The 13333-nt window shown below is 35.2% G+C and overlaps 1 long non-coding RNA gene across 1 annotated transcript in view; it reads left to right on the forward strand.

Annotated features, from left to right (window-relative positions):
- The window catches only part of LOC133519680 (uncharacterized), a 75670-nt gene that overhangs the window by 61985 nt on the left and 352 nt on the right, over positions 1-13333 (forward strand). The window lies entirely within an intron of this gene.

Genomic DNA, 13333 nt, shown 5'->3' on the forward strand with positions numbered 1-13333 from the left:
ATTCTAATTAACCCTCGGCCAACCGTATAATTGTGTAATCTCGACAGTTCATTAACTGCACGGTTTCCCAACAACAACGGTTTATAACAGCGACAACGACTTTTGATATAGCTAGCCACATTTAGACTATCTCGTTAAAAAACATATTTTTTTATAGAATAATGTTTGAAAATATACGGATGCCGACCAATGCCACTGTCGAGACCGCATCAGAACCAGAAATATTTTTAAATGTAGGTCAGAGTAGGTGGATATCGAAGGTACTATTGGGTCGTCGAGCAACGCCAAATATCTTCAAGGCTAGTTCACAGTTACTACGAGCCCGAATTGCTCGTTATCTGCTGTTCACATTTCATGTGGAAATGGTACTACTGCGCAAAAGGCTCCCTATCTTATCACAAACTGAAATACAAACTGTTTTAATTCTTTTTTCATACTCCGCTTCTCTTATTTGCATTAGTTACGTAACGATACACATTTAACGCTCGTATCTCTTGCGAATCAAGTTTTACAAGGTCAGTAGTGTTTTTGCAAACATGTTTTTTTTAGTCTTCACTTTATGGTGAACGTGACTGAGTTCACTGAGTACTATACATTAACTTATATACCGGTATTATCAGCTAGACTTTTCGAGAGTTGCTCCTAGTTGTTGAAGAGGCACGCTATGTAAGTGCTATCAATCAGCTTTTATTCAGTCACCTGATTGATCACAGTTACGTAATCTGTAAACAATAATGTGGCACATATTAATTATCAATACCTACCTATTTTATTATTGATTGTCACTAATGGTTCGGACATTTTGCTTTGTATCTTTTCAACTATATTTTATTTACGGCATATACATGAAACAAACACACTTGAAATACATTGTTTGTACATTGTTTTGTACTCTTTGCAAAAATCATAAGTAGCTATTTGAAAAATGTGGCGTAAAAAGCATATACATTAACGCGAACACGAATCTAAATATAAGTCGACCTTGACTGTTAAAATATTGGGGCCCATCAGAAACCTCTGGCGTGTTTTCCATCAGCGTATGCCATAAACTGTATCTGGTGTTTAATGGCTTCATGTCCAAAAATAAAACTCCACTTGGATGTGTCTTGTCGCTATCTGCGCACATGATGGTGTGATTGAAAATACATTAATTTGATCCTTGTTCCTAATCAAGCTGTCATACTTTTTAATCAAGTGTTAGCAGTATTGTGTACATCCAACCAATTTGAACCCTAGCCTAAGCCACCATTCATAATTATGTAAATCAATTTCCAATTCAATAAGAATGATATAAATAAATCATTTACGCTATCTGCCCTTACTCCATTTTAACATTCTTCTACGTTACGCTTGTTTAAGGATGAAATTGGTTGTATGAGGGTCTGAGGGTTGAGCTTGGTATAAAATACAAAACACACCTATGCAAGCTATGAGTATTTTTTCTTCGGATTGTGATGGGTCGCATTATCACATGTATGTACCATGTCTTAAAACTTCGTGCTTTATTTATTTGGGTATCTACTGATTTTGATACCTAGTTTTTGTTTATTTGGACGCTCGAATCACCAAAAAGAGATCTCAGGATACTCATGACATGAGGAATCGTCGGAGTTCCTTAATTTTTGTTTTTTCTTATGTACTTACTAAAACGTAGCTATAACGATGGTACTAACAATGTTTTATGGAATTTGAATATTCTGAAATAAAGATTTTATAAATGAAATAATCATTTATTTCGGACTTTTTTCCATAATGTATTAGTAGTCTATTACTATTATAGTTAACCTATGTTAGTGATTCCATGTATTATGCTGCATGTATACGTAACTTATTCTATCACAAGCTTGTAGGCTAATCCAATATTGCCAGAAAGCGCCATCTACCCTGTCCTGACTGTTTTATGTGTGTAGTGATTTCTGTCGTGTATAACTACGGAAAGCGCTACATCTAGCAGACCATGTTGATTTGATACAAGTTGATTCAAGATTGCAATACTTGCAATACAATTTTAATGTTCTTGTTTAATGATGTTATACGATGGATCAGTTTTGTTTTTACATTCTCTGTCATTTGAATATACATAATTGAACAGTTCCTGGATTTACTATGTATATCTGTTATCATTTCCTTATTTTAAAGAGACATGCGCTAACTGCGCTGTTTACTCAAGAGCTAAGGTACATAAATAGAACTTGAGTATAAGTACATTAGCGTCCACCGATCACGACACGCTTTGCAATAATTGCAGTGTTCAACTTGTGATCATGTTTCATGGATAACAGAATGATCATCAGAGTGGTTTGAGTACACTTCAGACGGGGATACCAGACGCTAGGATTAAGCGAACGTCTGATGGATTTTAGTACACTTCAGTGTAGTGCTAAGAATCGATAAAGAAGTAACAACATGGAAGAGTGTTGGGTTCTTGGTGTTTAGTCGCAAAATAAATAATATTAGTTTAGTTGAGCTTCTTTGGTAACCTACCTAGTAAAATTGTAGAGATGTTGAAAAATGAAAAGTACTACCTATCAGAGATTTTGTCCGGGACTTTCCAAATGAGTAAATGGCAATTTAATCCAGCTGCAATAATAGCGTTAATAGCATTCGGATAAGCAGGTCGTGGATGATAAACGGGTAAACGATTACAAGTAACATAGAGTGTGTTGCGTATTTAATGATTATTACATAGTTGCATCGGTAAATAACTGCAAAACTACGTATACAGTGCATAGCGTGTATGGAAGGCTTGGCTAATGTATTGACACATTTAAATCCATTAATATGCATTGATTGCAAACTCGTCCGTTTAAGTCTGCAACCTCAAGTGTAGGACAGTCGCTGAATGTTTTGAAATTAAAATATAACAATGAAGAAGGTAAGGTGGGATTTTTTTATGGGGGTTGATGTTCACTGATGCTTTCTATTTTGTGTATGACTCTGTCGCGACAGAGTTACACACAACATGTCGTTAGGTAGGACGTTCACGTTTATTCTTATTCGTTAAAGTTTATGCGGTTGCAGGAGGATTTCCAGCCATCAAATGTAAATAGCTCTATGCCAAAAGGGACTGTTGTGTTATTTCTGACTTTAAGAGAAAAAAAAAGGTGTTTAGTAGGGTGGTCTAAGACCGCGGCGTTAATAAAAGTGCTCACACGACGTAACTCTGAACTCTCTGAAGCAAAGTCTAACTGTAGATGTTTAGTTAGACCGCCTTATGAATACTCCCTTGCAGGGTCCGCAACGCAAAAATCCTCGAGTTGCAAACGTCCATTTCATAACCAACGCTAACATAATTATTATCTTTGTTTGAAACCAATGTGGCATATAAGATAAAAATCTAAGTTATAATTTTCATGATCTCCGCAACCGCAAATGTTATATGGTTTCGGTTATACCCATTGCATGAAATTGCCAGTTAGTTGATACAACCTTCTACAGCCTGACGACACGACATAATCAATAAGTGGCCTAGTTTGCGAACAAGTGTGGGAGTTGGTAATTAACTTTCGGCGAACAGAAGGTTAGGCTTTTGAACTTATTAAGTAATTGATCTTCTGTAGGATTTTCTTGTAGGATTTCATGCGGAAGTCCATTGGGTTTAATTTTAACCCCCAACGGGTGAGGGTTGTTATAAGTATAACGTGTTTATCTGTGTACGTGTCTGTATGTATGTGGCATCGTAGCTCCCTGAACCGATAAAAATGCAGTTTTTTACTACGTGAAATTTGTACTTCGTGAAAATATAAATATTAAACACAATAAGAATTTTCAAGTTGACCTACACTCCCTGAATAACCCCGTTTATTTGCATCGCTTAGCTTCAGTAATCATGTTGTTGTTAGACAATTTAAGACAATTCTTTAGTTTCCAATGTTTCGATTGTTCCTTAAAATAATTTCAAGTACTTTTTCACTATTGAATTAATTAATGTAAAATATGTCTACTTGGTATCTATAAACCTGCTATTTAAATTACAATTTTAGTTACAGTATAAGTGTCATAATTATTTCATTTATACGATAGGTACTTACATTGTAATAAAAGCAATAGTACTCTTGCAACTAGTTGGCGAATGTGGGAAAGACGGATGCTTTTTCTAGGCCGATAAATGCTAGCGAGTATGCCCTATTGGTATGGTTTTGTTTGTTTTTGTGCTGCAATACATACTTCAACACTCAACACATACATTTCTATCTGAATGACAAATAAAGGAGAACAATGTTTTCAAGGATTTACAAAATGTCGTAGTGTAATTTAAAGGCGAAGGCAAACCGGGGCTATATTTTTGCTTGATTTATTATTTGTGAGCATGAATAATGCTCGAAAATAAAAATACTATTATATTCCAGTCACTTTAATACAGGGTGTAACAAAAATAGTGGGGATCCATTTAAGGGCATATTCAGTGTGTATTCTGATTAGAAAAACCGGCCAAATGCGAGTCGGACTCGCACAGGAAGGGTTCCGTATCATATATAAAAACGGCCATCCATCCAAGTACTGACCCCGCCCGACGTTGCTTAACTTCAGTGATTGGATGAGAACCTCGAGGTTGGAAAGAAATATTTATTTTATTCTGTTTTTAGTATTTGTTGTTATAGCGGCAACAGAAATACATAATCTGTAGAAATTTCAACTGGCTAACTATCACGGTTCATGAGATACAGTCTGGTGACAGACGGACGGACGGACCGACAGCAGAATCTCAGTAAAGGGTTCCGTTTGACCCTTTGGGTACGGAACCCTAAAAATGAAAAGAATTTTTTTCGAAGTCGTTCAAGGCGGCTATCCCTCCACACAAAGGCCAAAAAATGTTCGCATCAAAAGAATTTTTCTTTTACTTTTTCATAATCAGTACAGGATACCGAATATACCCTTAAATGGATCCCCACTATTTTTGTTACACCTTGTATATGAAGCTGGTGTAAACGCTTGACTTGCTGGTGTAAATCGAACCCAAATCCAAGACCCGAAGGACCCGAAATCTGTGTGCGAATTTTTTGTCGTCTACCATTATGTCCAACAAAATATTAGACATATGGTAGTTCATTGATCACTCTGAGGAGTTGAATGTGTCAATTTTATTGTTATGGCAGCAACATCAAAATCATTTTGAATTCTTCCGTACAGATGGATCAATAGTTCTAGTTAACATAGAACCTCTCGTACTCGTGTATGAAGCCTTTGGCAGACTGCTAAGCTTCTTAGTTATCTAATGCCTTAGCAGACGATTACTTATTTGTGTGGTTACGCAACATTTTAGTTTTGTTTTCGTCTGGCCGTAATGTTTACTTGCTCGCTATCACATGCTATCAACTGTGCTGTGCGTAAGCTCCAGGTTATCATAAACTCATCCATCTTATTTATTATTGTGCTAGATAGTGGGCCCCCCGATAAAAAAAGGTGCTTTATTTAAATGGTTATCGTTATATTGCGTCTTAAAGAATTTTACATATTATAATATGAAGAAAATATGTTGCTTCGTGTTTAAATGAGATTAAAGTAATCATAAGTTAATGAAATAGTAACGATTTATTATTATTATAAATTAATTTCCCTCAACAAGGCATTATTGGTAGCATATACTGCGGAATTACATATTTTATACCCTATATTACAAGCTTTTACTTAACTTGCAAATGTTTCTATGTAACTGTTTGTACGGGTCAAATCTTTCAAGTTAAATTTGACCCAGTTTCCGATGAAACTAAAAAGTTGCATACATATTTAAGTACGGTGACAATGCAATATCATGGTACCATCGATCTGATCTGGTGATGAAGACAGGAGGAAGCCATAGGAACTTTGTGATAAAACACCGCAACCTAATTGTGTTTGGGGTTTTTAGAATTGTCTCGATGAGTATTTTTAGTTGCCTGTGGAAAGAAAAGCACAGTCAGCGATAAAAGCTTGTACCAAAAATGATTTTTTTGGCCATAAACGTATGTGTACTCGTATGTATATTTATACCTGTACTATACCTACAGGTATTTGGTACACCTTGACCGAAAATAATACGAAAGGTGTTTATTTTCTTGTTGAATTCTAAAAGGAACTTGTTTACAACTTTGCCTTGTTTTATACGTAACTGGATTTACTCTTGAATCTTGATATACGCTAGATTTCCTTAATCAGAAGTATTAAACATACAGCTAAGGACTCTAAATCAAGGCTACATTTATAAATTTTAACGTGAGGCAATTCTAGATTCATTTTATGTTAGCATTGGTTGAATATGGGTCTATGGATGGAACTTTCCACATCACACTAATAGTGTTTGCATATGTACCTACTTACTCACACACCTGCGGTATCGTCTAGTCGTGTACATGGATGACATCATGATGTGTAAGTATAAGCCATCAATGTATTCAAACTCGTTATTTGAGTTAGCGAGCATTTATGATACTAACATACTCCGGACTCCATCTTTGACTCTCGTTGTAAGCTTTGGTCGTGAACATTTGAGCTTTATCAACGATTCACAAAGTAGTATTCTGTTTCAACTTCTTAGTATTAATTCGGTCTAAGTCATTATGGAAGCGTTTTAAATTGTCTGTCGGAAACTATCGGCCCACGCGCGAAAAAGAGATACATGTGTAAGAACCAAATATGCAACACAAGTAAAAAACCGATTCCTTTTCTTACTTAAGAAAGTTGGGATAAAGTCTGGAATCTTCTAGTTAGTTGTGATTTTAGCATGAACTTCAGGCTCGGCTTTCGTTGTCGTTATACATACATTTCTTCCAACCTGGTCTGAGCTTTGTGAGCACACGATTGAGGATAGTACTCGTTAGTATATGCCCATCCATAGCATTGATAAACGTTCTTCCGATTGACATTCAAGTACCCATTAACCCTACTCTAGAAGTACCTCGGTAAGAGACGTGGACTACTGTTCGGCTTAGGGGAAGATAGGATGGCTAAATTAGTTTTAATATGTCTTTATTCCACGCTATATTTCACGCTACAACATTGTAGAGTAGATAACTTTGAATAAATTTATGGATCTCGCGTCCGTCACAGTGATGGAGTGATGGATGGTTACCCAAAGCCATAAACCACGACTATTGACTATTTTTACATGTCCGGGCGCAACGAACCCGGTGTTATTGCCATGCAGCAGATAAAAATGGTGATGTTTTTGGCAATCTGAATTGCCAATGCCAGGCCTTGACCCGAGGAACGTGGAAATCAACAGGTGTAATAAATATACAACTGTCAATTGATGTTAAGCATCGTTTGATCTTCAATCTTTCAATCGTTCGCGCATGGCTCGCGTAGCCATGTGCCACAATGTCAAAGTTAGAAAAATAGTAATAGTTTTTTTTAATAACCTATTTTAGTGTCTCAAAGGCCTCCCCTTATTTCTCCATTCGGCCCTGTCGCTTGTCATATCCCACCATTCTGTGTAGAATTGGTCCAAATCGCCGCGCCATCTTTTTTATTTTTTATTTATTTATCAAAAAAAGTTGGTACAATATACATTTACATAAAATTTCGCCAAACAACGTTTATCGGCGAATATCTCCTTTTTGGTCTGCCTTTACCCGTCGGCCACCAGTGGCCACTGGCCAGACGTGGGTCACACACCTACCGTGGGTACTGGGTAGGTAATTAGGTATATGGGTATGGGTCCTTTAAATGGTTATTTCAGAAATGTTTTATGATACAAGGTTTATGTCATATGTATCAGCGATTGATAGATGTGCTATTGGCTGGCACTGTACTATTTCAAGAACAACGCATTACTCTGTATGGAAATTTCCATGCAATTGATATACCTACGTCAATTGTTCTTAAATGTATCTAGTTTATACCTATAAACGAAATTTATTGTTTAAATTACATCAGTGGGTGGTACCAAAACAAACCGTCAAAAATATATCTATCAGTCAGTAGGTATCTTCAATCTTCCGTGTCTTCGAGACAGCCGTCATACAAATATTTTGGTAAAACAGATATAAACCGGCGGTAACCGGTTTTATCACAAATACCTACAATTGAGATATCTCAAAGATACTCGTGCGGTCAATTCGCAACTATGATTATTATCGGTCAAACGTCAGCTTTCATCATTGTAATACAAATAACATTGTTTTATTTCTGACATTGCTATCAAATTGCGGATTTTGTCCGTTTTGTCCTTTATGTATCAATTACCTTTTGTTTAAATGGTTGAACAAAATAACCACGAAACCATGTCAAGCTAATAGAAGAAATTCCTTGCCGACTGTACACCAAAGTACACTTAAATCGACTAGTTTGTTAATCACAAGCACAGATATGTAATGTACAGTAGGGTTCAAAAGTGCATGGACTAGTTAATGAATGAAATCATTCATAAATTGTCAATGTAAATTTGAACCTGATGGTATAAGATTGCCTGTCAAATTAATATCAAACAAAAGTGCGACCAAAATCGGAATGATCCCAACGGTCATTGGAAGTATTAAATTAAGAAATAATATTTGCTTTTGTAACAGTATAATCCAAGATATAATCAATTAATCACCCAACGTATCTCCTGAATACAGTTTTTTGTATTTTCGATTCCGATAACCTTATGTTTTAGTACATTCAAGCGGCCGCTTGAGGTGTCAAAGTCATCAAGTTTGTCATTTGTAGTCTGCCTCCTTCGCACTCATATTTCATATGCGCGACGACTTATAATAAAAGCATATAAAAGCAGAGGAAAGGGACACAACATACGCGAATAAGTTGAAATCGTTCCTTGCAGAAAAAGCTTATTATTCAGTTACAGATTTTCTCAATGATAAATTTGTTAAATAACTTATTATTGATCAGTACCCCTAGTGTAAATATTTTCGACAGCGAAACGTGACGTACGCGTTTGCGTTAAGTGTCATTTTGTATGAGATTTTTGACTTTCCAAAACGTCCCGCTTGGCGCGCTGTTCAAAAACCCATACAAAATGAGACGCGTACGTCACGTTTCGCTATCGACTAAATTTACACTAGGGGTACAGATAGAATTATAGTTAATAAGTATATTCCGTACAAAGTTATTTTAATAATACTTAGGTCCATGAGAGACTGAATTATTTTGTAACAACGTTTGTATTTTTACCATGGTGCAATAAACGATGATTGATTGATTGACTTCCTCTTTGCACACTGCGTAAGCGTCATTCTAGACCTGTGGTCAAAAGTGAATTTCATTATTGTGAAAAATTAAAATGAAATGAAAATATTTCGCATAAATTTAAACTTACAGTAAATCACGACCCTGTGTCCTGAGCTAGGAAACCCTGTGTTACAGGACTCAGTTTTGTTATACAGGATGTTTATTTGGTCACCTGCAATAATTTACAGGGTGAATATATAGGTCATACTGAGCAACTTTTACTATGGGACCAACCCCGAAATCGCGGAAAAAAATGGCTGTTTCATACATTTTGGCTGTCTGACCTTGATATCTGTGGGAGAGTAGAGTACTTTTTTTCACGATTTCGAGGTTGGTCCCATTGTAAAATTTGCTCAGTATGACCTATATATTCACCTCAATTATTGCAGGTGACTAAATAAACGTAGGTATGTATTAGTTTCTTAATCTATATTGGTACAAATTGTACAGAGAGTACATTAAAACTTACAGATAATAGCTATGCCTATTTTATTTTAACATATAGGTATTTTTATAAAATATAGATGTGATGTAAATATAGTAAATAATTATTTTAACGCGTTTAGGAGTTCAGAGTCCTGTACCCCTAGTGTAAATATTTTCGACAGCGAAACGTGACGTACGCGTTTGCGTTAAGTGTCATTTTGTATGAGATTTTTGACTTTCCAAAACGTCCCGCTTGGCGCGCTGTTCAAAAACCCATACAAAATGAGACTTAACGCAAACGCGTACGTCACGTTTCGAAATCGAATTTATTTACACTAGGGGTACTGGTAATCTAGTTGAGTAAGCCACTTAGTTAGAAACCGTTTACTGGGAGGTCTTTTTATAGGATGTAGTTTGCAGAATGCTTTCATAACTACAGCTGAAATGAAGGATATATTTGGGCAAATTTTGTACGTGTTTTTGTGGTTATTCTAAATAAAGGATACTGGATTTTTTGTACGAGGTTGTCGACTTAACTCTACCGCCCGCGGGCCTCATATGTTTAAAACATCTTAGATTAGTGCAAAATACATCGGCAAGGCAAATGTTTCCCGCAACCTTGTGTTGGGTGACCGTATAATGTATGGTGATCAGGGGAAAAATAGTGCCATGTCTATTGCTATTATATCGAGCTCATGAAAAGCTTATGAGAACATATTTGTCATGCCGTGTTTCTATATTATTGCGTTGTATTAGAATATACGAGACGATGTACCGTATGACAATAATAGTTTTTAATACATATATAGTATACACCGTAAAATGTGCCTACCTACACTCCAAAATTTGCTCCAAAATTCGAAATTTAATTAAAAATTTAATATTATTATATTGTGGTATGTATGTTGATTGATATACATATGCCGGTTTATTTATTTATTCAAACTTTATTGCACAGTAAAAAATATACAGTGACAAAAAGCGGACGCCACACGGCATTCTCTACCAGTCAACCTTTAGGCCAAACAGAGAAGCATAGTTAGTGCGGGGTATGTGAAGAACACTAGAACTTGACGCTTTAAAGTCGAATATACCTATATTATATTTTAAAAAGCTTGGATATACCTGAGGTGACAGATGTCATCTCCATACAATTTATAACCTTAAAACGCATGATCTCGAATTTTTTTATTCCGATGACATCTGTCACCGTCACCGTACCGAAACTGTTGAAAAAATACTATACTATCATGTTGTAACACATAACTGATGGTCTGACATAGTTTTCGTATATAAAAATTATGAAATCTTAAGTTTTGGCGACCGGTCTAGCCTAGTGGGTATTGACACTAAGTGACCCTGCCTATGAAGCCGATGGTCCCGGGTTCAAATCCTGGTAAGGGCATTGTGTGATTAGCACGGATATCTGTTCTGTATTTATTTATTATATATTATGTGAGTATATGTTTAAGTACCTGCAACACAAGCCTTATTGAGCTTACTGTAGGACTTAGTCAATTTGTGTGATAATGTCCTATAATATTTTATTTATTTATTTAAGTTACACAGTGGGGCGTAAGTTAGCACATTTATCGGAAGGTAGTTTGAATGTATAAAATAGCGACATATACCTAGTATGTATATGTCTAAACTGGTAGACACGAAGTTAACAGACAACTTGCTGCCATAAACCCTTAAAAACGAAATACCCATACCAATAAGATGAAAGGTGAAAGGGAAAGCACTAAGTACCTAACTATCTGCCTGTATGTATGTTACTTTCTCACTTGGCTATTAAACTTTTTCATTGGGATGAAATTTGACAAGTAAAGACTGTTCAAGATAAAAACTTAAAAAGTGGTCATGCACAATATGGTAAATCTTAAGTGAATGAATGAATTTTCAAGCAGCACTATTTATAATGATTTTTGGATGTCGATTATGCCAAACTACAAACATAATATAACGTTAGCTTGTCCATGAATTTTAGCAATATCTATAACATGGTACCTACCAATATTTTTTTGTATCTACAGCAGTTGTCTTCTGGCAGTCTTTACAAAATTTTCCTGTTATTTTGTTTTAACTAAGATAATGCAAATTATTCCTTATTATATTCTCTTTTCACAATACCTAACTTTTTTATTGTTGTGGTAGTTCGGAGGTGTTTTAACTTTGGTCTATTAGCAATTTTTTATAGAAAATGCTTGATGATATGTAAAGGAATTTAATACAGCTTTACATACCTAGGCCTGTAAGGCAACCTTCTTTTGTTTTTAAACGTCAAATTATGGCACGTCTTGGCATTCAACCACAAAAAACCTATAAGCAAAATTTTGCCATTATGTTTTTTGTCTTTTTTAGTGTTTTTTTTCTTTTTTGTGTTTATCGATATCTCCTAAACCGTGCGTCGTAGCGTAAAAATAATCAAATTTTCGTTCCCCTCTTAATAACGTCAAAGTAATAATAACAATGATCAACATCATCATCCTATTTTTTTCAATTATTTCATTGCAAGTTTGAGAAAAGCACTATACAAATCTCGGCGAGAAACGGGTTGCCGGCCCCGTATCCCTATTCGACCTCCCTACGCTCGGCCGTCTATATCTACTTGGCTTGCAACCTTTCGTTTCCCGTCCTCTATAGTAATGTACTATTTATAGTAAAATGACATTCTAATATACGTTATATAAATACGATTGATACATTGTAGCAGGAAGCGAGTGAAGATTATTAGAAAACCCTGTACAAGAAATGAAAGGTATGATGGAATATATTCGGCGAAAATCACACATACCCATACGATTTTTCATTACACATATAGTATTATATCTACAGATTATTAAAAATAAAAGAACTGTTTGAAAATGTGCAGTCAGTAAAAAGATATATCGGATCCGGATCATGCATGACCACTTTTTATCGTGGACAGTCATAGGTAAAATATGCTTCTAATTGTGTTGAAATTCAGGCATTCCGCTATTTGTACCTTCATGTATTGTGCAATAAAGATTAAATAAATAAATAAATTCACCCCTTGTGGAAATAATGGGAATTTTCACATACAAAACCCCACGCGGGCGAAACTGCGAGCAAATATCTGAAAAATGTAAAAAATAAAGGGTTTTGCACCCGAAACCTAACTTGTAAATTAGTTTTTATAGAAAATTCATAATCTACCATGCACATTAAATATCTTATAATTACGAGTTGTATTCTAATTATTCATCAGCTCACTAAGGTGTTTATGTATGTATAATTATAATTGCTCTGATTTTAATCCATTCAACTCAAAGCTAACTCAGCGTTATAAATAGTAGTGGCAATGAACTGCGTATCTATAGGCATTCATAATTTTATTCGCAGTACCTATTTGATGTTACCACCAATAGATTTTTCAGTCACAAAAAAATAAACATTAACTATACATTTGCATAATACATATTTTTACATTTATGTTGTAGCAGTGTTTATATAATAATGAAACTATTATACCAATCCGAGTTTAGCTAAAATCTAATCCATATGGAATATGCAGTTATTTAATGAATACAAAACTCCACATACAATACACGCACACTTGTTTTTCATTTTTATTTACTATTAAATTATCATGTAACATTTTGTTTTGACTTCCTTCTTACACGACCCGATATTTTATCTCACATGAACGTAAAACTTGTTTATCCTCTGAATCTGGCACTTTTATCTGTTGCACTTAGTTCACCTCTTTTTATCACACTTCTAGTTTGATTGACGT

The sequence above is a fragment of the Cydia pomonella genome, chromosome 7 (genome assembly GCF_033807575.1).
Source record: "Cydia pomonella isolate Wapato2018A chromosome 7, ilCydPomo1, whole genome shotgun sequence".
Lineage (NCBI taxonomy): Eukaryota > Metazoa > Arthropoda > Insecta > Lepidoptera > Tortricidae > Cydia > Cydia pomonella.